Raw genomic sequence first — 27,199 nt, forward strand, 5'->3', positions numbered from 1 at the left:
GTGGGCGACAAAGCACGGCGGAGGAGAGGAGGAATAAGTAAGGGAGATAAAGATAAACCGGTAGAGGTAGAAATAGAAAGATAGACGGAGCAAGAGAGTCACAGATGGAGACTGTGACAGTGAGAGATATATGGGCGGAGAGACAAAGCGAGCAAGAGAAGGAGGGCAGAGAGAGAAAGCTCGAGACAGACAGACAGACAGAGAGCGAGAGAGATACATGACCCCTCTCGCTCTAACAATGGCTCTTCATGTGGTGCCCAGCTTAGCAGGCGAGCCGTTGGAATCAGGAATGTGGAATGTGGGATTTCAGGCTTGGAAGTGATAGCTACTGTCTGTGTGTAATATTTAGGGCCGACACAGGGAGCCTCTGGCATGCCATGAAACACATGGACGCTGCTGCTTTTTCTGCTGCAAGTCAATTTATGTGTCCTGCATGTGCTTTTATGGGGGGAAAGTACAGAAACACACTCATGTAGTTATATGTACAGTATGTAAAATATGATACACGTTTAACAAAAATTACTGCGCTTTACTTAGACTGAAATATCTTCATTTTTATTATATTTCTGTCAATTTGATAATACTGTACTTCCTGGGATTCTAGATAGAAAAATATCTGTTTAAGTAAAAGTTTCAATGCCAAATATGTAAAAATAATAAAACACTCATTTCAATTTGCTTCAGGTAAAAAAAAATATTATTCCTGTTTTTATATTAAAGATGTTAAAAAGCTGTAAAAAATAATTTTTTCCATTTAATCTTGTGATATGTAAATATATCATAGGTATATTATTACATTAAAATTACTGATCAGTTGCTGTAGAATTCATTTAAATGTAGTTAGACAATTTATTTAATATAGAATTAAACATTTAAAAATATACAAAATCTTTGTACATACCAAACCACTTACCAATGTATTTATTTTTATCATAAATTTTGAAAATATTAATTAGTGTGACGTGAAATATTTGTAGTGGACTGAATTAAACAATTACCATAATGAATTAGGAGCATAAAGCAGGATTTAAGGTATAAAACCAAAAAGTAAATTGTTTGAATAAACTTACGAATTTACTTTCTACAACTGTACTGTAAATGTGCCGTGATTACATTTTACATTGTCCCAAACTTGGAAAAAAAAAAAAAAAGTGCAAACATTGTTGAGGTGAGTTTAATCTCCATGAGCTCCCGGGATAAAGTGGAAGTTTGAATGTATACACACGGCTTCTGCATATTGACACTCTTTGTCTCTCCTTCTCTGTCTCTTTTTCTCCCTCTCTCTCACGGAGCTAACGTACAGACTGCTGCTAACACAGGAGACAGTTGTTGCTGGCCGCCCCAGTGCCTGTCATGGCTGTCAGGCCAAATCCCACGAATTATGGCTGTTCCAGATGTAAGAGATTTCTAAGCTGCCTCCAACGGCCTGCGGTCTGTGGTGAGAGAGAGAGAGGGGGAGGAAAACAGAGAGAGAAAGAGAGAGAGAGGGAGACAGAGATTTGGGTTTATGCAGTGTCATCCAGAAATCCATCTTCCTTTCGCAATCTCTCATCTTTATTATCTTTTCCTTTTCTATCAGTAGGGGAAAAAAAATACTGTCATTACTTAAATAACTTTTTGGACAAGATTATTATTTTATATATCACACATTTGAAATTTCTTAAGAATATGTGACCTACGTCTGCAAGAAAGACTGACTGCCTGGCATGCTCGTATTTTTAAAAGGCAGCTAGAAAACTGATACTTTTGCAGGAATATATCTTTTCCAGCTGAGCGGCAGTGTTTGTGAAGTGAAATCACGGCGTATTCTACATTTATATATCTCTATATATTACCTGCGGGCACAAATTCATGCAAAATCATATCATATTAGCAGCGGGGTTTGTATTAACATTAATTACGACATAAAATATTTAGCATTCGCCGATGTTTTCTTGAAAACAAACAAACGAAAACTATCAGAGTATTGACACATTGATCGTTTCGTCTGACCGGTACATTCGTCGAACTTCCCCGTATGCACATCGACACTTAAAATTCAACCCCCATCGTTCTCTTACTTCTTTTGGTCTACTCTCACTCTTTCTCTCATTAGTACTTCGTAACCAGACAGTTTATTTGAAATTATGAAAGCATTACACTCTCTGATGTAGCAGTTTAAAAATCAATAGCTGAAACCCTAGCTGCCTCACTTAAGCCCTCTCCTATGGCAAAGGGGATGTCTCTTTCTCCCTCTCTCTTAAATGGTAATTTCATTTGCAGTCACTAAGACCTCACCGATAATTACCAATGCCCTGAGAGAGAAAGAGGTAGTGAAAGAGAGAGCGGAGGGATGGGAGACAGGAGAGATGGATTAAGAAAGGAGAGTGAATGCCAGTCATTAGAAAAGCTTTCCTCTCTCCCTGCTTTGATCAGAGTTAAGAACACATTGCCTTCACTCTATCGCACCCTGACACCAACCTCTGAAAAGAAAAGATGGAGCACAGGAGTACGATGGAGGCGGGTGAGTGAGTGAGAAAAAGAAAAAAAAAGATCCCTAAAGTCTTAAATAGCGAGCCTTAATTTTGACATTGAACCCGCTCTGTTCTTGGGTTACACCGGGGCCGTCCATTTTCAGAGCGCCACCAGCCACCCCCCCACCCTACCTTCTGCATCTCTCAAATGAACTAATCAGAAAGAGGAATATGAAGTGTCCTGCAGGATCCATTTCTCTAGAAGCATATGGCAATGATTGATGGGGGACAACTTTGACTTTCCCAGGTCATCCTGCTTGCACACATCTGGGAGCATGCAATAATTCTCTTAATTTTAGACCTTTTTTCTCTTCCTGCTTTTCCTATCTCTCCCCCCCTTCCCAAAAACTTCAATTTCACTTTGGCCAAAAAAGAACCTCCTCTCAGTCTATCCGCTGTCTTTCCCTCTCACTTTCTCAAGGCTAACACAACCAGTCATTTTGGCTGAAATAAAGGCACTGTAGTGGTTACCAGATGCTTATACGGGCTGTTTGGGCAATCCCCTTGTTTTTTTTATGGCTCCCAAGATTTTTCTTTCCCTCCTAAAAAAAAAAGAATGAAAAAAACCTTAAGAACCACTTATGTCATATAACTATGCTAGTTGGATTTACCATATGTGCAATAGCGATTTAATATTTCATCATGATAAATACTGTAAAAGACATAAGGAGCAGAAGTTACTTGTGTTTATTGCTTTAAAATAGACTTCAGGCTGAGGCTTCTTTTTTTACAAAGAGCTGCACATCTTGAGGTTTAATGAGCATCTGTTTTGTTTAGTTACATTTATTTAAATGAAATGGTTGAAAAAGAATAATGATAGCATGGTGATAATAATGATATTCAAAACCATTTGTAACTGCAACAATCCAACTTTTTCAGTGTGTTCGAGCGAGGGAGAGACAACCATCTCAAACCTCCCCGACAGCAACTGGGCCTTGTTAGCTGTGCATTGAAATCATCTTTGACTCTGGGTTTACAATAACAGAGAAGAACTTCGACCACTAAATGCTTTCGGGAAACCCGCCCGTCCTCCTTCTGCCATGTGATGATCCCACCTCTGAAATATTCAGCACCATTAACATTCCGATGGGTATCATCCCCTTTCAGACACAATTCGCTCTGCTCCTCAGACCTGTGGGCAAGGCAGGGAGAGGCCGGGAGCAGATGTTATCTGTTCTCATTCTTCAAAAGATCCCTCCTCCTCCAAACGCACACTGTAAGTGTTATATGCGGTGTAGAGGAAATGGTGCACAGAAGAAATGGTCCCCTCGCTACTGATCAGTATTGACAGAATCTCTTGTTTTTTGGGGGGGAGAATGTGCTTTTGTTTTTTAAATTTAAAAAAGAAAAGGAAAAAATCAATGTAAGACCTAATGTTGCAATATTTCCTTTAGAAAACAACTTTCTGTTTCGTTATTTGAATTTCATTTAACTAGCATGGAGTTCTGTTTTTAAATTCAGTTTTTAATCACATACATTGAATTTAAAATAGATTTAATTGTGTGCAAATTGAATTTACATCGTCTTGTTTCAGCTTGCCTGCATTTTACCGTTCAGACAGCTATTTAAAGCTGCCTTATCTGATATCTTTAAGTTCGGCACCATCAAGTCTTCCACCGGGTTTATTGGCCAGTAAAGCTTAAATGTGTTTGATCTTAATTGCTAATGATGTGACCATAAGGGTAAATTGTTTTGCCAATCAAACTGTGCGTTCTCTCCTACACTTACAACTGCTTTCATGTTTTCAAGGCTCACAGCTGATTAGCAAGTTGTGTTTCTCTGTCTGTGTATGTGTGCGTGGACATGCGTGCGTGCTGTCACTAATAATGTGTGATCGTGTGAGAGACAGAGTGCTACACTTTGAGCACAATTAGCCAGGCATTTAGGCGTCTTAATTGGTGACATTCGATCTCAGGCACTCGTTGATGAACCACTTAGCAGCAGACTTATGGATTAGCAACCGGCAAAGCTCTCTCTTCTCAGATGTAACTAACAGGTCAGGAATTAGTGCTCTTAACACTGCCTTACAAATGAAGACAGTTGTATTGACTAGCACCGAGAACTGCTTTCTCCTCTAGTTTCCCTTGCTAAATTTAGTCTCCTCTTGAAGTCCTACTCCCGTCCTCTCTTCTTATCATCTCGTGTCATGTGTTTTTTCTTCTTATCAGCTGAAACAAGCTTTTGTTTAAAAATTTGCTTTGTTCACTCCTGGACAATCTCAACCATGACGTTGGCTGTGGGCCGCTCACATTTGGCCTCGACAGTATTTAGTTTTTGTTGTCATGGCGCTGAAGCTGTCTCAGTTGTCTGGGCAACATGTGCCGGGGCTCATGGGAGCCTCATAAATGTCATGTATCGACGGAACTGCTCGGAAGAGCAGGAAGTCCTTGCCAAAAAGAAGATAGATAGAGCGCCACTGGTGTTGGGGATGCCATGTTGCATTAAATCAATTTTGCAGGGTGCATACAAATACTGTGACACTTGCCAACACTCATATGTGTACAAGATGCTTTGCATGCAGAGATGGCCAGAGATTGAAAATAAACAGATATTACAGCTGTGCAGTTCTGTTCTTTTCTTCTTCGTTCCCTTTTAAACTAACCCGTGTTCAAGGAGCCGATTCAGCAGCCCCTATCCTGCCCTCTGTAGGTGTGTCACAATTTCGCTACACTTTCCCCTCCCCAGGTCACTGTCATGTGCCTGGACCTACTGAGCAGAGGGGCCTTTAAACAGGAGAGACAGCACTTGTCCGTTAGATTAGCATGTCCCCAACGTCACATGCCTGTGCCTGCACACGTCACCTCTTGTCTGGAGGTGCCTGTCGGGGTTCATTAGAAAATGGTCAGATTTTTTTTTTAAAAGACAAAACAAAAACAGGGATTTTCTTTTTTTTTCAAAAGGTAGACAAAAAATGTCTGTGCACAGGAACAGGATCCGATGCTTTACTTTGTGTAAATGTCGGCATGAAAACACAAACACCTTCATTAATACAATTAATTTTGGAATTTTTCTTTCTCAGATCTAAAATAAATATTCCTGACACCACGTCATTATTATTCAACACAAAACACATATTCTAACCAACAAAGCAACTCCAGTCTGAGGCGAGGGCCAGTCGGCATTTCAAACGCCCCTGAGATTCCAGATATTCTAATACCGTGGGACCTTCTCTCATATTTATTGTGGGAATCAGAATTTATGATGAGTAAATTGGGCTTCTTCATCTGTGTGCCAGGGGGGGTTGCAACATGCGGCCGAGATGGCTTGACTTATTGATTACAGGGAGCAGTATGCCCCATTTCAAAGGGAAGGAGAGCCCCCGCCACGCAACTTCTGAGAATTAATTTGCCCGGCATGGGCCTTCATGAGAAACACATGTCCGTACACACACAAATGCAAGCATAGACACAAACAGGCACACAGAAACCAAAGCCTGCAGGTAAAAGAATTACACTCCCCCCCCAGAAAAAAATAAAATAAATAAATAAATAAACACACCTACACAGGCAGGCAGCCCCCTCTGCCCCCACCAGTGCACACACACACACATGCACAGAGAACCAATTTTTACAGCGCTCCAGGTATTGTTGTAACCAAAGACTGTGATTGGACTTGCTGGCACGGCACGGGGATAAACTCAGAGGCATCTCAAACATTCCCCCACTATCTGACAAAAAATGACACCAATAAAGTTTCTTTTTTTTAATTTTTGGTAACATTTTTTTCTCTTTGGTATTCACTTTAAAAGTGTGTGCTGGTGGTATTTCTTTATTTCAAATAACTGAAATATTTCTCACAAAAAAATGACATAAAAGAAGAAATAAAACCTGCGTTTCTGAAGAACGTTTAAATAATCTGACAATCTGTCGGATAAAGCACCGTCCGGTGGCGCCGCAGCTGTACTGGAAGCGAATACGACCCTAACGCGGTCCCATCCGAAGTGTTTCTCCAGACCGAATCACAGCTGAACTATCCGTGGTTCATCCCTGGCATTGTCCACCGGATTGCCCTCGACATTCAGACACCAGCTCCTATTTCACCAGCAGCACCCGCGCTAATTTATCATCATGGTCATGACAGACAACACATCTGTGTGTGAATGGATTAAGTGAGGAAAGAGAGGAGGGACAAAAGTGAGAGCAAGGAGGGGCAGAAAGAGGGAAGAGCAGGAGGAAATGTGGTAGCGAGGAGGATACTAGTCACCACATTCGAGGCTTTTAAAGGGTCATATCTTGTTTGAAGGGTCCCATACTACCCTTCACTCGACCTCTCGCTATCCCTCCCACCTCCACCTTTGTCAGCTAACCCCCCTCAGCAACTGGACAGCTCATTGTCCTGGGTTGTCTTATATTACAGCCCCATATACTGCAAGTGTGAAATGGAAAAGAATTAAAGAGCTTAAAGAGTGAATTGAGAAAGTAGACCTGCAGAAGTTTATATTGCCACATAAAACAGTAGCTTCACGGGCCGTGAAAGGGCACGTCCATGACGACCAGCTTGTCGATGACGGTCCTGCGTGACACCTTTTTTTAAAAAATATTTATTGGCTGAATGACACCGGTGTGTTTGTCAGCGTGGAGCAGACGCGCAGGCCTTTCCGGCGATGAGATTGATGGGGATATGTGTTGAAATACGGACGGGCGACAGATGAGGAGACACTCGCGTCTTGTGTTCACATGTTCTGCGCTCACATTAATGCCATACGTGTGTGTGGTTGTGCGTACATGCATGCATACATGTCCAGACAGCAGGTGTGCATATACAAGCGTCTTCATGTGTGTGTTCAAGCAAGCATATCTGTTTACTTTTGCTCTCCAAAACCCACTCGCATTTGAATGCAGGAGACAGGACACATCTCTCTGCTCTGTGAGCCGCTAGACAGCGCAGTCAGAATATTTTAGAGTCCACACACATACTACATCCCTGTACACACACATATACGCACACACGCGCACACATATGCCTCCCTGGGGTACCCCATATGCGGTGCCTGGGGAGTGCAAAATGGAACTTTTTAAAAGCCAAAAACACTTCTCTCGAACAAACTAGTCTCACTTAATAATACCACACTCATGTTTCTCTCTTCTCTCGCGCGACAGGCCGTCATTATCTACAAGGGGTGGGTGTTTCGGCTGCATTTTAGGGAAAGGTCGTGGTTGTTGTTTTGGTATCTGAAAGCCTTGCTACATGACAGATGGCAAATAGTCTATTTGGAATCTATGCATCAACAAATACATTTTGGTATGGAAATGAAAAAAGGAAGGAGTCTGGGAATTGTGGATTTAGCGTGAAGAAGCAGCAACTTGCAAACTCCTGAGACATTCGATTGACTTGAATTGCTTATTTGAGACCCGCAGTACATGCTGCAATATTTTGATGTGCATTACATTGAGGAATCAAGCGAAATCTATGTTGCCGAGCCTTTTGTTGTCGTTGTTGTTGTTTTCCATCTTTTTTATACAGCAAGAGAGCAGCAAGGGTCTTTTTTCTTCTGCTGAGGTAAATGAACTTATGTACACACGGACACACAAAAAAGCAAACACACATGCACAGAGTCCGGGCACACACAACCAGTATGTATACAGACAAACACGCATGCACCTTCTGCTCTTATGAAGATAAATATGGCAAGGGGTAGATTTTCACCTGCACCCCCTGCAAAGGGACACACGCATTCATCTTTTGGGATGTGTGTGTGTGTGTGTGCCCGCATGTTCGTATGGGGGGGGGGAGCATATTGGGGATACAGCTGCAAGGGTGTGTGCACCTCACTGCCTTTTCAATGTATGGAAATGTATGTGCATTTTTAAAGTAGGGGGGCTAAATTTATTTCTCTTTCCCCCGTGTACCCTTCGCCCCTTCCTCTCTCTCTCTCTCTCCCCCCTACCTCATTCCTGAAGCTGATAGACCTATGGATGCATGATAGATGGAGAGAGAGGGTGAGGCAGAGAGAGAGACAGATGGAGGGGGTCTCTGCATGGATGCATACATGCATGCATAGATGTGTGTACATATATATATATATATATATATATATATATATATACCCTTTTCTCTCAAACACATGCTACAAAGTCACAAACACACACATGCATGCATACAAACACACACTTCTGACTTCACGATTCATGCACATACCTACCTAATCCACAGTTTTACATAATGGGGAGGTGGAGAAAGGGGAAGCAAGTCGACTCCTGTAGCAGGGTGATAAAGATAATATAAATCATCTGACTCTTTTTTCTCTTCTGTATGTATACACATTCACCCAGGGAAATGCTGATATGCTATAGGGGAATATAATGAGATATGTACAAGGGTCCCCCTCACCGTCAAGAACACATGTGGGTCATATGTGAGCTTTGTGCAATTTTCACAATGTATAAGGATTACGGTTGACGTTATGCAGAGATTTTAAGGAAACTGGTCCAAGTGCAGGTCACATGTGTGCAGAATGGCAACGCTGTTGCGCTCTTCACGCAACCGAGTGCTCGTTTTGATATGCAGCGGATGGATTTTTCACACATTTCAGCAGTGGTCTAGAGTTTGTTTGTTGCTAAAAATTAATTAAGCAAAGAAGTATGCAACACACTCTACATACAAAACAAAAAAAGAAGAAGATTCACTGTTAATTATTCAGAGAAAGTTAATTTTTCTGGAATATAATTAAAGGCATTTAACCATCAGGGACAGAGTGAGATCAAAGATGTACATTTGATGTCATGCAGATAGCATTTTTAAATTAGCAAACCCTCTTAACTTTTATAATTATCTTTGGTGGGAGAACTGAGGCAGGAAGTTCTTTTGTGTTAATTCTGGGACTGAAATAGTCTCCTAAGAATTAGATTAAATTAATTAGAAATAATTGCAGATAGGCATGCAGATTGCATTTCCAATGCAAATAAATCTTATCGGAGCAGAACTAAAGTTTATTTTTTGTTGGTATTATTCTAAGAGAGAGAGACTCATATAAATTAGCAATAAATATTAGTCCAAGGTATTAGCATTAAGGATTTGAAAAGGAGTTGCAGCAGGAAGTTATGTCGATCCGGCGTGTGCTCAAATTAAAAAAGTGATTAAACGTGTCAAATTTAGTGCGATAACATTTCATTGCGTTCCTGTTTTCAGGAAAGGAGTTGTGTTTTTTAACCTCCTCTCCCAGTGTTTCTATTGAAGCTGATATATATACGCATACACACACAGACACACACATACAGAGTAATGTCCTAACATATAAAAAATGAGAAATAGGCAATGGGCGTGGTATATGTGTATGTCTGTGTGTGGGTGCGCGAGTCAGAGAGAGAGGGAGGGAGACAGCGAGAGAGGAAGCTTGAATTTTATCTCGCAGTGTCAGTACCGTCACAGGGAGGAAAAAAATAGAATTGTTTCCTCCATATTAGGAATCAAAGCTAAGCCCAGTGTTATTGTGTCCACCATTTTGACTGCAGTCAACAGACCTTGAGGTAGCAGGTGCATAAGGATGAGCGTGTCAGTATGTTTTATTTATTTTTCTCTTTTTTTATTTTAGTGGGACAAAACGCATCCTCCTGTAAAGCAGTAGAATCATTCATTTTGTGTGTGTGTGTGTCTGTCTATCTACAATTATATGTACACGTGTATGCATACACACATCTTTTCCTGTGGTGAATGTGAGTGAGAGTGTCCGCATGTCCACGCTTACATGTACACGGGTATGCCTGCAGGTGTCCGTACCTTCAGCATTTATAGTCCCAGGGAACTGCTGACCTCGTCCGCCGACCCCCCTCCGCCACCACCCTCTGTGTTTCTAGGGGGATCCTTGAACTTGACCGTGGAGGGAGAGGGGTGATGGGACTGAAGCTGAGACTTGAAACAAACCACTCTGATGGACAACAAAGACAAGTAGGAGGGAGGGGGGATGGCTCGGGCTTGGGGTGTATAAAGGTTGAGATTCCAGGGAAAGGTCCCCAGGGTTTATGTGTGTTTGGGTTGTGAGTCTATATAGGCTAGCTTATCAGGTTTCAGAAATATGCTGCTTCATTAAGCCTTTTCTTCACAGGATGCTGTTATTGCTATAATAAAACTGCATAGTGGTTATAAAGCTAGTCCCCAACATGTGTGTGCTAGGATAAGACATTATGGTCAAATGTCTTTGCGCATTTTTGCATTGTGTTATATTATCTATGCATTTAATTCCACATGGATGCCCTTATAGAATGATAATAATAACACTGTTATTTGTAAAGCACTTTTCAAAAATACAGATTTATAAAGTTTGATGTTCTGTTACACAGACCCATAATCAACCACAGGGTTACGCATTAATTCCAGCATACACACTTGCATCCATGCAAATAGATGTAAACTGTGGCCCAAAATAAAGGGGGAAATTTTAAGGTGAATCTGACCTATAAAACTATCTTTTCAGCCGTCATTTGAAACAAATCACAGATTTACCTGATAGCTGAGGAAGGCTGTTCCAAAATATGTGAATGGTAGTTTGTGGAACATGATAATTTAGTGACTCATAACAACAAAGACAAAAAGTCATAACTTAACTTAAGAATATGGACAGCCTTTTTTCTCTCTATAAACTAAGCAAATACTCCTAAACAAAACAAAACAACTAGTGCTTTCAAAACAGTACAGTCCTCTTGAAAAAAGAGAAAATGTAAGAGAGACTAAAATTCCAAAAAGCATGTTGTAAAGATTGGTTTAAGTTAGAAGCTGCAGGAGAAGATGAAAGGAGTCAGACAAATGGGTTCGGGCAGAGATGGTAGTTTGTGGATGAAGATGATAGGAGAGGACGAAGAGAGGAGAAAATGAATGAGGAGGAGGAAAAGACGAAGAGGAAAAAAAAAGGTGGGAGTTACAGAAGTGGACAATTAAATGGAGCGAAAGGGGAGAGGATGGAGAAGTATATGTTTGGGAGGAGGTAAAGAAGAAGAAGAGCTTGGAAGGAGAACTGGTGGAGGAGGAAGGGGATTGAAAGAGGTCAAGGAGCATAGTGTCTTTTGGCAAGGAAAATGAAGGGGCATGTGTGTGTGCACATGAGTGTGTGTCTGCCTAATTGTGAGTAGAAGGTGAGAGGTGAGGTCTAGGCACGCTTCTCGAAAAAAAAAAAAAGAAGCAGATAGAGATGGACAGTCAGAGGCAGCGCTGCACTGCATGTGTGCGCATACGTGTGCACATGTGTTCGTATGTGCGTGCGCGATTTCTCTGCATGCGTGTGTGTGTGTGCACCTACGTGTGTGTTTTAATAGCCACAGTCAGAGAGCCTCTGTCAGACGGTCAGCTAATTGGCCATCTTACAAGTACAGAGGAGGCTGCTCGCAAATTGGCAAAAAGGGCAACCGGCTTCAATCTGATACCAAACTCCTTTCTGTCACGATGCTGTCCATTAGACAACAGCTTAAGTCAGGGAAATGGAACAAAAATAAAGAAAAACAGAATACAAAACAGGGGGAAAATAGTGGCGTAATTGTGCTTTGGAGACTCGTGTTGTTGCGCTCGACCCGTGTGTAGCGAGACAATGGGGATCATGCCAGACTTAGCGTAAATAAAAATTTGGGGAAACGTTGCCAACTCATCTGGCTGCTGTGTTTTTATATTTGTGTGTATGCACGATTGTGTTTGTGTTTCCCTGTTGCAGAAGCCTCATGTATTTTAATCCATGTAAAGTCCCAACTGGGTTCCAATTAGGAACAGGTTTCCTAACGCCCTGTGGGGAAACTGATAATTATGCTGTTGACTGTGGTTCTGACTTACAGTATTTGTGTATGTGTATGTGTGTGTGTGTGGTGCAGGGGGACTTAACACAGCCTATGATATTCTTTTTTATCTTTCTGTCATGTTTACAATGCTGACGTTATTAGCTGTATCAAATGATCCTTCATAATTAGACACAATACAAAATTTCAAATCCTCTTATCTCAGTTGTTTATCATAAGTAGTGTGTGTAGCACACATGCAAGCACACACTCGAATAATATATTTATACACTAAATCTAAGCTTGAAGGCACAAAGGGCTAATATAGCTGAGCGTAGCTGCTTCTAAACATTTTTTGGGGTCTGACTGTTAATGTTCAAGCGCTTGTGTGCAGTTTAGAATGAGTGCACGGAGAGCAGAGCCTGTTCCTTTTATCTTTCTGTAGTCTTTACACTGGTGATGATCTTAGCTGTACAAAGTGAAAATGATGTGGACAAATCCTTATCTGAGTTGTTTACACACTGCTTTAGGTTTGAATGTAAGCATAAAGGGCCACTAAACCCCAGTTTTACAGGGTCTGGGCGTCTGAATTCGTCTATTAATACATTTTCATAATGAGTCTCCTGTGTTTGCAGCCATGCATCTGGCACTATGTTGAGTGTGACAGGTAGCTACGCCCTAATGCTCTTCACTGTAACTCCACAGCCACCATCTAACCTTGAAAAAAAAAGAAAACAAACCTGGATTGACACTGATATAGTGGACAGTGCACCTCTCACATCTAAAACTAAATGCTGAAAAATGTCCCCTCAGATAAAATGGATGACCCAGCTGTAGAATCCGCTGGAAAAAAATACATTGTTTTGCAAGGCTGAGCTAACAAGAAAGCAAGAAAGTGTTGAATTTTCTCTGGGTGGTTTTCTGCAATTTGAAAAGCTTGCCATAGCGGCACAAAAAGGCAGCCCTGTGTTTATTTTCAGCACTGCAGTGTTTTAGAGATGTAAAGGCCCTCCTCACTGTGTATTCATGAACTCTTATTGTTGTTTCCCCTATTTCCATGCCGTGTCTACGCCAAAAAAAAAAAAAAGAGAAACGCCCCACGGAGAGGAATTGAATGCAAGATATTTACAGCATTTTTCTTAATCCGTACAGATGGCCGTGCTGGGGTATGTACATACCACTGTTGTAGACTTATTCATATCACACGAGATTCTGGGAGGGGGTATGGGGTTAAAATCCAACTCCAATTTACAAATCTGAGATAATTTTCATACTCCCCTCTGAAGATTTCTTACATAGAAATGAAGGCAGTTGAGGGTTTAGAAGGGCACAAGGAGTCTTTTGAGACTGCAAAACAGCATAATTGTTTTGCTATCCAATCGGGTGTTATACTACACATAATATATGGTTATTTCATACAGCCTCCAGACTGCCAAGATGTTTTCAATTTGGCACGGCCCTGCGATCATGATATCACAGAGAAAAGAGAGAGAGCGAGAGCTTCCAGTCTGGGATGGCCAGAGCAGTGAGAGGGCGATCATTTCGCCAAACTCAAAGGCTTTTTTTCCCCTCCTCTCTCCCTCTCTCTCTCTCTCTGGGACGAATAATTCCACAGTTGCTGAGGCACTGAAAAAGCAATCTGCGGAATACCCCAGGGTCATGTCTGTGGCCGTATGATTTGTGTGAAATGTCATACATTAAATATAAGTTTAACATTCAGCCCGGTGCACTGTAAAACTGCCCTGTCGTTGCCACAGTCCGCCATTTCCCTCTGTGCAGGGAGGGTTCGGGTTCAGGAAAGCGGTCACAAAGGAGTTGGACACACAAATACACACAGAGACATGGACACACACACCACCACCACCCCCTGTGTCTGCCCAATCTTAGAGGGAGTAGAAGGAAAGAGGGGGGTGCAGACAGCAGGAAGTTGTGAGGCCATTCGATCTACAGCTGCCTTTCATTTATGAATGCGAGAACACTAACTTTTTTTTCTTGAAAATAGCTATATATATAGTTTTTTCAATTTCTTCTTGTATTTTTTTTTCCAAGGAGCTTTTGGCCCAGACAGGAATTGAGAAAAAGAGGGAGGGCGGGGAGAGAGGTAGACAGACAGATGGACACAGAGACGGACGGTCGGTCTCGAGGCAGGTGTTGAATTCGCGTCCAGCTCGAGATGAAAAAAGTAAGAGAAGAGGTGAGGAAGGAAAAAAGGGTTGTAACTAATTCATAAAGTTTCGGGAAAATAGCAGCCACTGAGAGGAAGAGCGCGAGAGAAGAGAAGCGAGAGACAGAGGGAAAAAGGTGTCTCCAGGGACTTCAGTGAAGCAGTCATCCCAGAGAGCGAGAGAGAGGAGATTCTGTCCATCCTAGCAGATGAGAAAGAAATGACAGAGGGGGTACAAAGGATGTCATCTGCCAGATGGACAACTGATGAGTTTCCTCCCTTTTCTCTTTGTCTTTCCTTTTCCCCCCTCATGGCTTGTTTGTTTGTGTGCAGTCTTTGCCTCTAGAAAGTTTCCGTCTGAATGACTACAATAAGATCGTGTGTTTGATATGTAAAGGGAAAACGTGGATATTTCCGAAATGTGAAATTCAATGAAGAAGGCCAACTTTAGCAATGATCAAAGGGCGAACAGTGGATGGTTTGAGTACAGAAAGTATAAAACACTATATCAGCCCTGATTAAGCTGTGCCAGACTCAGGTGGATATTGTTCATGAATGTAATTATATACCTCTGTGCTTTTTCAATATATTCTTATCTACTTGGCACAGTTCAATTTAGTTTTCGCCTGCTGGTGTTTGACAACATTTGCATCTAAAAAAATCCATGCACCCTTTCTACAAATTCTGCTTATTATTGCCATGAAAGAGCTTACCACCAGATTTATCAATTTCACCTTGAAGGTGTTGTACTTGCTAGTGCATTTGTAAGCAAGCCCGGACTCTTTGAAGACAAACACAGTATCGTACAATCTGTAGCCCCCCTTTCCCACCCTTCTCCTCCCTTCCCACTCCCTACTTCAAAGCAGAAAGGCTGAGATGAAGGTTTGGAAAGAAATGGAAAACAAATTGTTCATTTGTATCTGGGAGGAGACCAGACACTTGAGCAAATGCTCTCTGCATTCTCTCTTTACACGCGCTGTGGTAAAGTTATCTTAAGGTGGGGCGCGGGAGAGCCAGAGAGAGGCGAGGCCCCGGCAATTGCTGTTTTAAAGTCTCAGCCAGACAATCAAATGTGTAAATGAGAGTGAAGCTAGTCAATGACCACCTTCGGGACAAATCTACTGGGATACTTGATGCATACTTGCAACTGCAAGAGAATTTTCAACTGCAAGAGGAATGTTGCTCCGATGCAGTTTTATACTGCGATTACTAAGGAAATACAAAAAAAACCTAGTTTAATATTTTTAATAGTATGAGAAAACTATCAAAATCACAGGTATACAGTATATTAAAAATATACAACCAACTAGTAAACAAGAGATTAAAGCAATGACAAAGACTCTGTAGCTTGTAACATTTACCTATATCCATGTAAAATAACCAAGTATGCACCCTCAACGCTTGTGAAAGGCCAATTTTCGCTCAGTGCATTATAGAAAAAGCCCCTGTAGCTTTGATCATGAAGGATAAAATGAAGCTCTTTCATTGACAAAATAAAAGAGGCTTTTTGATGTCAAAGTGCATGCTTGACCTCACTACGAGAGACCATGCAGTGTTAAATAGATGGCTTGTATTTAAAACAAATCTGAGGAGCTTTCAGGTGATATGCATATTATCCTGCTTTACTCTCAAAGGTGCTGCTGGAAAGTCTAAAAGACACTTCAAGTCACCTCTGTACCAATTTTTAGTGTCTGTGTTTGAGCGCAAGCTGCAACAAAGGTGTATCTGATGCTTGTTTCTGTTGCCAACCAGCTAGTTAGGCACCAGTGCGGGATATCTGGGGAATTAACACCTATATGTCTAAGTCGGTGCTATACTACAGACTGACGTATACTTTATATGACAGAACCTATATATACTCCTTACAATATAAGGCAGAGAATGAAGAACTGCAAGCCATAAGGATATATCACACAATATTATATATGTTTTGAGCTTCAGACTGATGATAAGGATAAATGGGATGATGGGAGAAGGCCAGACTGTGGTTCCTTGGCCATTATCCACAGGCAGGCAAATCAAGCCAGCAAATCAGGAACAATGGAGCCCTCAAAGAGCAGAGTGGGGATCAAAGCAGCGCTAACTGGCCATTGCAATCCAATTGAAATGTTCACTTTGCATCTCTCCAAAGGTAATGGATGTGGAGAGTGGGAGGTGAAAAGAAAGGGCTGCCCGCTCACATTTGTCGTAAAATTATGGAAGCTCAGAAGAGAAAGAAAGGAGAAAAATGCACGTGACAAGTCTGGCCTTCTCAAGTCATCTACTGTAGAAGCTTCATAATGTCCCTTGGTTATTTTGACTTTGAATTTGTGAAGATTTTTTTTTCCGCTCCCTTTTTTAGCTTCCTTTGAACCTTCCAGTGGTAACATTATGATGATATATGAGATGCTATACTATGGCCCTTGTGCATGTGGAGTAGGGTTGAGGCAGGCTATTTCTTAAAGTATCCTCTCACTCGCTCACTCTCTCTCTCTCTCTTTCCTTTCCTCCGTGCCTCTCGCCCTCTTCCTGTCTTTGTCTCCCCCATCACTTCCTCTCTCCATTGCTCCGTCTCTCCATTTGAATGTGTTGATCACCTGGGGAGATGCTGCATTAATGCTGACGACCAGTAAAAAGCAGAATCTCCTCTTTATTTATCTGCACTAAAATTCCTCCCAATCTTTCCAGCACATTTCACTCAATCACGCAACTCAGGCCATTCCATTAGCCACACAGGGGCGTTTTACCCCATTGAGCACAACACGCCCCGCACTTCTATGAATATAGATTCCCCTAAATTATGTATAATGGGAGTGCTCAGATTTTAGCATTTTTACTAAGAGGGTTTGAGGGTGTATGAGTTGTTTCTGCTGCTTTTTAAGTGCATCTTGAAATTCACAGTGTATGAGAGACTGGAGATGGTGTTTGCATCCTTTGAGTTTGTAGATTGTTAATGGAATGAGGATATGGGTGATATTTTAAATTTGTCAGTGTGCGTGACTTTAGATAAATATATATGTATCTATAAATATGTACATTTTTTTTGCAGTGCATTCATGTCACCCAATACTAAACTAAATTCAGTAATGACATTACAGTTACTAAGCAAACAAAACTATGTGGTTACTTGCGTTACATAGATTTTAGATTGTCTGCATGATGGGTGAAGTGAAAAAGCTAAACAAGCAAAATGGGAAAGCGGTCTATAACTTTTGAGGAATACTTACATGGACATTACTTTTGTTTTCTTTGCATAAAATAACAAGAATATGACTGTAAAGTCCAAACTGCACCCAGGCAAGAAACAACTACTCACTGCTAACACTCCACCCTCTTATTGCAAGCATCTAAGACAGGGGTGGGCAACTCCAGGCCTCCAGGGCCGGTGTCCCCTGCAGGTTTTAGATGTGTCCTTGAACCAACACAGCTGATTTAAATGGCTAAATTAGCTCCTCAAAATGTCCTGCACTTCTCCAGAGGCCTGGTAACGAACTAATCATGTGATTCAGGTGTGGTGACCCAAGGTGAGATCTAAAACCTGCAGGACACCGGCCCTCGAGGCCTGGAATTGCCCGCCCCTGATCTAAGAAGACAGCATGCTAACACAAAGCTAGCTGAAAACAACAGGTGTATAGCATTGTAGCCTTCATTTCTTCACACATCAACAGCTGTGAAGTGCTCTTTGGACTGGCTTTCAACTTTGCTGTCCACTTTGTGCAAATACTCAACATAATTGTCACAATGCTCAACGCAAAGATCTTATGTGCGTGTCTTCGTTAGGAAAGGGATGTGCGTCTGTCTGTGCAGTATATATTGCTAACCTATTATTTCAGGACATGCTATGAGTAATGTAAAAGTACTGTAACAAGTAGTAAAAAAGTGTTAAAGAAATGTGTAAAACTTACTTTTTTAATAACAATCCAATTTATTTGTTTACCTGATTTAATTTTGGCCACTTTTACGTTCAAGATCATACCCTCCTACACCTCTTTTTCACACTTTTTCCTCTGTGATAAGCACAGGATTTTCTCCAGTGTTAAAATGGCAACCCTTAAAATTGATTGGGGCTTTTTTTTGGTTTGTTTTGTGTCGCTCGAAGCCAGCATGAGATGACATGCTGGCCACAGTTCAAATCATCCTGCTGAATATTCTCCTTCAGAGACCATAGGACGTTACAGTTGAAATCAGTGCTGACATTCCTCAACCAGTGGGACAATCACAGCGCACACCCAGTGAATGTTAAAAAAGAATGATGAGTCTTTTCCCATTCTCGTGCTGTACATCATTTGCTCTCTTGGAAAGTGTCGACTCTTCACTAAAAACTGTTGAAAACTCCTCAGTCGTAGTCCGAGACCCAGCTGTCATTACCAGCAGTGATCCTCTAATTGAAATTCGGGTCAGTTTGAAACAGCAGTTGATTTTTGCACTCTGCACGAGTTTATGGCCTGTGGTGAGTGCACAGTATGAATGGTCAGAACAGGACTTCTAGGGAGCGATCTAAAAATAGTGCTTACTCTGGAATCAGTCAGGACATGCCTGAGAAGCTACCCCTGAACAGGAAGTTGGCCAAGTTTAAATCAGGTTAGATTTTGGAGCCTTTTTGATCATACAGTACCTCGGATATCTATATCTGTACTATATATTTGATTACAGTTAATTACACGTCAGCTTATTCATTCTACTCTATGAAAAATATGAACAATTGTTAGTCGCAGCAGTGATTTGATTGCATATTACTGTTGCTTTTATTAGGATACCTCAAGCTGAACCTATCTCATAAGTAACTAATGGCTTAGTCTAGAGGTCTGGATTTGATCTCTTGTTGTGCTGAACATTTTCTGCTCCAAGTGTGAGTAGTATGACTAATTGGATGGTAAGTAACTTTAATTCACATGTTGGCAGTTGGTGTCCATGTAGCTCAGCGGGAGGGAGGGCCACAGCTGAGCTATATCAACAAACAGACCAGCAATTCTATAATCAGAACAAAATCAACATCCTCATTACTGACTCCAAGCTGCTGCCTACATCAAAAAGGGCTTCAAAACTCTCCGTCCTTGTTTTCCGGGAGTGATTATGTTTAGTGTCAGCCAGACATATCAACATTTTTTTTTTTCTTTTTGCACTGAGACGTGCTCGCCGGAATGCTAACAACCTAACAGGGGGGTAAAGTTAGAGATATTATAATCGGCTTCTCATTCTGGTAGTTTATCTTATGTAGTGCTGTAATAATGTCACAGCATCTCACTGAAGTAAGACACGCTAATTAAAAAATATTTTTTACAGTAGTGCATGTACAAATCCAGCGCTATTAATGATTACTGATGACAGGCACATTTTGGATGTTGAAGCTACAAATTTATCTTGCTATAAACTCACCAGGACTCTGGGATTAATAATTACCATTGTTCAATCATCAATCATGTCCTTTTGTTTAAAATACACGAGCTGTCTGCATCTTCAGCGACAATCTGAACTTGATTTGACTGGGCTTTCCATTTTGTTATCATTATGTTTGCGGGGTTTTTGTTGGCTAACTGTGATCATATACATGAGTAGCAATGCTAATTATGTAGCGTGCCATGTGCCTTATGAACCCATGCTGTTTGTGTTACCATTGAGCTGCACTGTTTGTGGAGCCGTAGTGTGTCTGTACCTGTGGTCTGTGGTTAGCCTACCTCCACCAGCTTCAGTATTTCTGTCAGCAAAAAAACCCATAAACATCAACATTGAGTGAAAAATACGTCAATGCATACTTTTTTTCCCCCAGTGTGTTCTGCCACTCTTTTACATTTTAATTTTAAACTACCATAATTATAAAAAATGTACACTCAAAAATCTATTAAGAATTCTCATCCAACTTTTTTCCTCCACTGCTACAAATGCATCCACGCTGCCAGATGCAATGATTAGATCAAGCGACTATCAGATCTGAGATGGACCAGAGCCGGCGCGTTTGGTTATTTGGCAAACTGCAGCTTGGCTGCCCGAGCAGCACTCACTCATCTGTCTTATTCGATCACAGCCTAATAATACCTTGTGATATATTCTATATTATCACATGACTGTGCATTTTATTTGCCTGCAGCTCTCCTTTGCAGAAGCCAGCACAAAGTAAAGGCCAATAGGTTGAAGGTTGTTTCATGAATATTGCACCGTGACACCTGCTGAAATTATGCTGTGGAAATTCAAACATGTCCTGAAATCTTTTTTTGAAAAAAAGGAAAACATGATTCTTGGTGATACAGCAACTGTGGTAGTATGGAGATGAGTGCCAGAGAAAGTGTCAGTGCCTGTCTCAGGTTGAACTAGGCCCGGACGCTGGCTGTCTCTGTTGTTAGAATGTAATGGACATGTCACCCTTGAGGAAAAGCTGCTGGCTGCTTGGGTCACCATGCCCTTCAGCACATGACACTCTCGTCGGCAGGGTGACAGGAACATGCAAAAAGCATACGGACGCCATGGCAACTGAATCTGTATACGCGTGTGAATGTGCTCACAGCTGTGTGTTTATGTGTGCGTATTGATCCGACGTGTTGTCTAAACTGTATTATTGACCTAAATGTTGTTTCTAACATCTAATCTGTTCGAGCTCAGATGTAATTTTATAAAGATTTTAGAAACACTTGTTAGATTCACTTAAGCAATTGTCGGCTGATGGGAATTTATTGTGCCGATTCAGATGGATTGCTTTCATAAAATCTGATGTTGCATTGAGGGAGCCAAATATAGCAAATGGTTCAGTAACTGTATGATGCCTCAACACACACGTACGCACACGCACACCCACACCCACACGTACCTACCTACACACACAAATAAACATACGACAAACACTCTAACATATACGGACACAAACGCACACTTGTTATCGATCTACAGCTTAGCTCATGCCAGCAGGTAGTCCAACTCACCGGTTATTCTGAGGAATTGCTTTCAGTGGCTCCATCCACACACACACACACACACACACTACAGGATTGTTTCCAGTGGCTAAATCTACACAATTTGTACACAGCCAACTCTTAAGACACCATCACCTCCTCTTCACAGATCAAGGGCTGAGTTTGTCGATACCACATACACACACACTCACTCGCAAACACTCTTGCAGCCTTATAACTGAACCATGTTAAATGCCGTGAGAGAATCAAGTTGAATGCTGTTGCATAGTCAGTTCACTATCCTGTTCTCTCATCTCTCCACGTCGGTCCTTTCCTCCTCAAAAATATTGTTTTTCCTCCTTCTCTGTCAAAGTCACGCTTTTTGAATTCTCTTTCTAGACCATAACGCACTTTGGGGTGTAAAGGATAAGGGATTACAGCTTTGTGTATGAGCATATGAATGACTTAGAACTGCTTAGGTGCATGTGCATGTCATGTTTATTGTGATCCCAAAGAGCCAGGCCCGCCTCTACTGCTCTGTGCCTTTTTTTGAATCTAATTTGAAAATAAGTAAGGGAAGCACAAAGTTCATTTGTGCAAAACCAACATTTGGTACAATAGAATGTTTCTTATTAAAGTCAATCAGCCAGTAGACAACAAAAGAACCTTTCATTGAAGAATATGAAGTGAAAATAAAAAACAGGGCACTGCAATAGCTGGCACCGCTCTGCTTGTAATATGTCATGTGCACAGCCTCCTCCTCTCCCAAAATCGGCCTCTCCCCTTTGAAAGGGATCGAATTAAGATGTTCCAAGGATTTTCTTGCTCCTTCCCACTCCTCTGAAAGGTCATAAGTCTAATGCAATTATGGCACATAACGGAAACACATGCCAAGAGATGCTATGAACATACAAGTTGTAAACTGCAACTTTCTCTTCACTAAGCAGAATGGTGCTTTTTACAACTGAATCAATATCTTTAACTAAGCCTTTTAAAGCGGCCCAGTTAGAGACTTTATTTAGACTTACCTCTGTCTGACCTCCTCATGCTCTGCTTTGACTTTCCCTGCACGAGAACAGCAGGAAGCCTTGCATAAGAACCAGGTGGCACTGAAATTGCGCCATCGTGGCAGATTTGTTTTAAAGGCATTTATTACATCTCTTATGATGTATACACTGTTTCTTGATGTGACTGAGCTCCAAACTAGGCTGAAATTGTTGCCGTTTTCCACTTTCGCAAACTGGACATGATGTGTAACTTAGAACATTAAAACTGCCTACATATGTTGGGCATTTAAGAGTTATTAAATGTTGGCATTAGAGTCAGCGTAATATAAAACGGATTAAAATCCAAGTAAGCTCTCCTCTTAGATATTCATTTTAAGCAATCGAATTGGTTTCAAGGCAATTTTGTTGTCTCATTTAATAAAAGTGAATAGAATATTGGAGAAAACCTAATAGCTAAGTAAAGAAATATGATGCTACAGAAGGTGTAATCAGTTTTTGGTCAGAAAAAAGAAAGATGGAAAAAGCAAGAAAGAGAATACCAATCTAGATTATTCTATCCAAAAGACCCAAATCAGAGTATTCTTTTGCATCTATGTTCAAGTTGCGAAAGGTCGGAGTCATGTGATTGGAGGAGTAGTCAAGCTAAAATTAAAATAAAGCACTTTGAATCACCTTGTTGTTGAATTGTGCTATACAAATAAACTTGCCTTGCCTTGCCTAAAATTACTGCAGCTTGATATTGTTAAAAGAAACTATCTTATAGACTTATGCATTGTGTTATAGCGCAATGATACTTTCAGTAGGCTGGTTTGTGATGGCAAAGAAGCCTACTGATGCTTTTGTCTGACCCTATCCATCGTGTGACTCACTCTGAGTACGTGTGTGTGTGAGTTCGTGTGAAAGAGAAAGAAAGAGCTTGAAAGATTGAGATCAAAGAAATCAACAAGTCTAATTTAAATTGTGTATTTTTCCCCAAAAATGCCAACAAGTATTTTGTATAAACACCCCTAAATTTTTCCATTACTTGACCGCGGTGTTACCTGCTTAATTAAACAAAATTTTTTTTAACATTTTGAACCAATGTGCCTGCTAAAGTCTCAATTCAGTCGAGACAAATATAATGAGCAAAAACTGGTGGGGAAAAAGAGAAGAAAGCAGAACTTAGAACAATTATAATAATCAGCACTAAAAAAAACAAGAAAAGAAAAAAACTGGTTTGTGTATGTGACACGCTGTATGTATGCATGTGTGTGTGTGTGTGTGTGTGTGTGTGTGTGTGTGTGTGTGTGTGTGTGTGTAGGAGGAGGATGGAGGTGGCAGTGTGAGCATGCTCTTTCTACTGTTTGCTCGACTGGTAATCAGCCAAACAAGCTACAAGTCTCTTGCTATGATTTGCCCCCCAGTGTGTCTCCAGTCTGAACGCCTGTGAGTAAATCAGTGTTTTTCTATGCAGACATTCATATGCATTTATATAGTATCCAGTCTATACTGTACATATAGTATGTCTGCTTCTGTCATTGTGTTTGCATGGGACCATGACTGTGCCCGAGTGTACTCTATGGCCATATGTTTCTGTGTGTCTCTCTCAGAATATATATTTGTTTCCTGCGCCTTCCCCCTGCAGAGAGTTTACAGGTTGAGTGTGTGTGTGTGCAGTCTTACATGTTCCCATATGTGTGTATTTGCCGGATGGGAATACAACTCCTAGGACATTTAATCTAGGGGGAATTTCACGCTAGTTACTACTTGTCATCAAACGTTTCCAGCGTAAAATACTGGAGCAATCTTTTATTGGCGGATGTTCGGGACGAATTCGCTGTCAGACCCGAGTGGCCCGCTGCCCTCCAGATAGACTGAAAGCGTCCTTAAGAGTGTGTTTGAGAGCGGAAGGAAAGAGAAAGAACGACACAAATAGCAGGCAAAGTTTGTTGTCTCAATTTTGATGCTTTTCAGCTGTGACAAATGAATCTGAACTTTGAGTGTTTAAGTGTGTATGAGGAGGGCTTATGTTCTAACTTAACTTTATAATGGAAAGATAGGGAGGCACGGAGCCCCTCTCCGCATGCAACCTCTCTCTCACTGTCTCCTTCTCACACACACCCACAGATCTGAACCCGAGCTTAGGGGAAGACCGATTCCAGTATATCTGCAGTCGTATGTGTTCACTTAGTAAGCCACAGCTGCTAGCACCATTATTATGATTTCCTGTGTGTGTATGTCTCTCTGTCTATCTGCTCCCTCAGCACACACTCGCACTCACATCTAAGCGTCCTATACAAATGGAGTTTAGCAGGACCCATATTTTACACCCGCCTGAGTCACTCAGATGTTCAGCTGTTTCACTGTAAAATGTAACCTAGGTTGTCTTCTAATGCATGTCACTGCCAGGAATATAAATATATTCCCTCCACCTCATCAAAAGAAAATGAAAGGAACTCATAACCTTAACTTTAAAAGCCTGAATAAAGGAAAGGACTAATCCTTTTTTTGTGTCTCTAAATATTAAAAATTTTCCCTATTTAAGCAGGCAGTTAAAAACAAAGGGCGCATTTGTTTAATAGAATAATCCTCCGTGTATTTAAGATGACTCCAAAGCTTTCAAATTTGATCCTTAATGTTTCGACAAGCTGTTCAATCAGTTGTTTTTTGAGGACATTGCAAATGGCAGGCTGTCTCTGAAATACGTTTGCTTGTTTTACCTGACCCACTTTTCCTTCACTATGTGTGTGCGCGCATGTGTGTGTGTGATTGTATGTGTGTGTGCGTGCTTTCGCTCTGTCCCTCTTTGCTCAGAAGGTTGTAAATGTAATCTTAGACACATGTTACTTCGGCTGATGTTTTTCAGATTGATGTCAGTTGCGATTAGCATATCTCCTGCCAAGACACAGGAGTGCTCTTTAGAGTCTGGCCTCATACACACTCGCTCACACACACACACATGTATGCAAACCGTTGGGTAAACATAGCTCAGCTGCCATTTTGAATGATTGCACAATGATTATTTGATGCAGTGATTTATTTTGAACACAGCCTGTAAGTAAACTGAAGTAAGAAAAGATGAAAAATCCGACTGACAAGCTCCAAAACAAAATTCTACCCCAAGACAGTCTCCTGACACCCCTTTTCCAGCAACATATTATTACATGCTGGCCCCCCAAACATGTTTTAACACTCCCCGGCCTCCAACTTTAATGTCACCATGTCTGTTTCTTTAAAATGCCGTCTGTAGAACGCAGCCATGTAAATGCAGCTGTGACCAACACATCCCACGCCGAAACTGTTTCATTTGCATTCATCTTCTGCTTGGGAATGGAGAATTCCTCCTCCAGTGTAAGACAGCAGGGGAAAGTGTGCAAAATGAATTTCTCGACCATCTCAGGAGAGCAAACGATATAGGGATTCAGAACACACCCTTCAGACAATGGAAGAGGTGGGGGGGCTTATTTTCTCTTCTCTCTCCCCCTTGTCTCCCCTGTCTCTCTCCACACCTCCCTGACCCTGCTTCCCCTCAACCTGCCCAGCAGAGTGAGAGAATAAGTGTAGTACCAACAGGGGGTGGGGGAATTGGAGAGAGACTGAGAGAAAGTCAGATAAAAGTAGTTAAAAGAAGGAGAAACGAAGAGGGGGGGTGTGTGGAAACAACAGGAGAGTGACTGACCAAATACTCAGCGACAGAATGAGAGAGGAAGACGGATGCAGAGAGGAAAAAAAGAGAGGGGAGGAGAAAAGATGAGAATATATATGCGGTGGCCAGTGTTGTGAGACAAGGCAGGTTGCTGTCACTTTAAAAATGACTGTAATAAAAGTGACCGCCGGAAGATGGATCTGGTGATTTTGGCTTGCTAATCAGTCATCTGTGAAGAGGACCACAGCCCAGATTCAGCGGCCGCCTGACACCTTTTGATTGATGCCTGTGCCCGATAAAAAAGGGCCCATTAACTGTCCTCCTATTAAACTGGGTGAAATGGCAAAAAATGCTCTTCTATCCCACTCCACTCTTCTGATCTCTCTTTCATTTAAACTATATTTCCTTTTATATGCTCTGCCCTCGTCCTTTCAGCTCTTTCCCAACTGTTAATGTTCCTCTTGGAGTTATTACTGGCACAGTGGGGCAGGTGGGAATAATGTTAATCGTCGAGGCCTACTTGTGTGTGTGTGCGTGTGTTCACTGAATGCGCATACTGTATTTAAGTTCAGTCCTCCCACTCGAATCGATAGATCAATAGGAGGCCCTAGACGCACTAGTCGAGGCATCAGCCGGTACCTGCATCAACAGTTCTCGTTATGTATGCAAATGAGCCGCGTAATCAGTGGCGTCACCGAGGGTGTGACTTCAAACCTTCAGAATTTTCGCCACATGCCATTCGTCACAGAAGAAAATAAATAATAATAATGACCCGCGAAGCTGAATCTCATATCTCCTCACATCTCCTTCTCTTACAAACACAAACACACACACACACACAAAGATTGCCTGCAATAATAATAACCCTACAGACGACAGCTTCGACCCCCTCCTTCCCCATCCCCACATCACCACCTCAACCCCTCCACCACCACCACCACATACAATCAAACAAAGCCTCTCTCTTACCTTGCGCATGACCAATCCTTCCATCTCTCTCTTTTTTTTTCCTCACTCCACCATTCTATCTATGCATGCTCTTCCCCTTTCTGTAAACCCAACCACACCTAACAGCAACACCTTGCACTCTCCCGACCATCCCACAGCCTACAGCGCGGCACTCACACCCCCAATAAATACAACCCTGGTCTGCCGTTTTCCTATCTGTCCCTTTTTCTCTGCCCCAGTCTCTTTCCCCCCCCCTCTCTCTCCCCCTCTCTCTCCCTCTCTCTCTCCCTTTCTCTCTCCCTCTGTCTTTCCCTCTCCCCTCGCTCCTGGCTGGTGCTGGTGAAATATCAGGGCAAACGGATTCCAGCTTTTTTCTCTGGCTCAGAGGGG

At 41.6% G+C, this 27,199-nt stretch overlaps 1 long non-coding RNA gene across 1 annotated transcript; it reads right to left on the reverse strand.

Annotated features, from left to right (window-relative positions):
* Positions 1 to 988: 988 nt before the first annotated feature.
* Positions 989 to 26,987, reverse strand: LOC143420498 (uncharacterized). The gene is made up of 3 exons (XR_013100329.1): positions 26,831 to 26,987; positions 8,656 to 8,710; positions 989 to 1,433 (listed from the first exon to the last, which is right to left on the reverse strand). It is a non-coding gene; the product is annotated as an uncharacterized LOC143420498 (long non-coding RNA).
* Positions 26,988 to 27,199: the final 212 nt, after the last annotated feature.

The sequence above is a fragment of the Maylandia zebra genome, linkage group LG9 (genome assembly GCF_041146795.1).
Source record: "Maylandia zebra isolate NMK-2024a linkage group LG9, Mzebra_GT3a, whole genome shotgun sequence".
Lineage (NCBI taxonomy): Eukaryota > Metazoa > Chordata > Actinopteri > Cichliformes > Cichlidae > Maylandia > Maylandia zebra.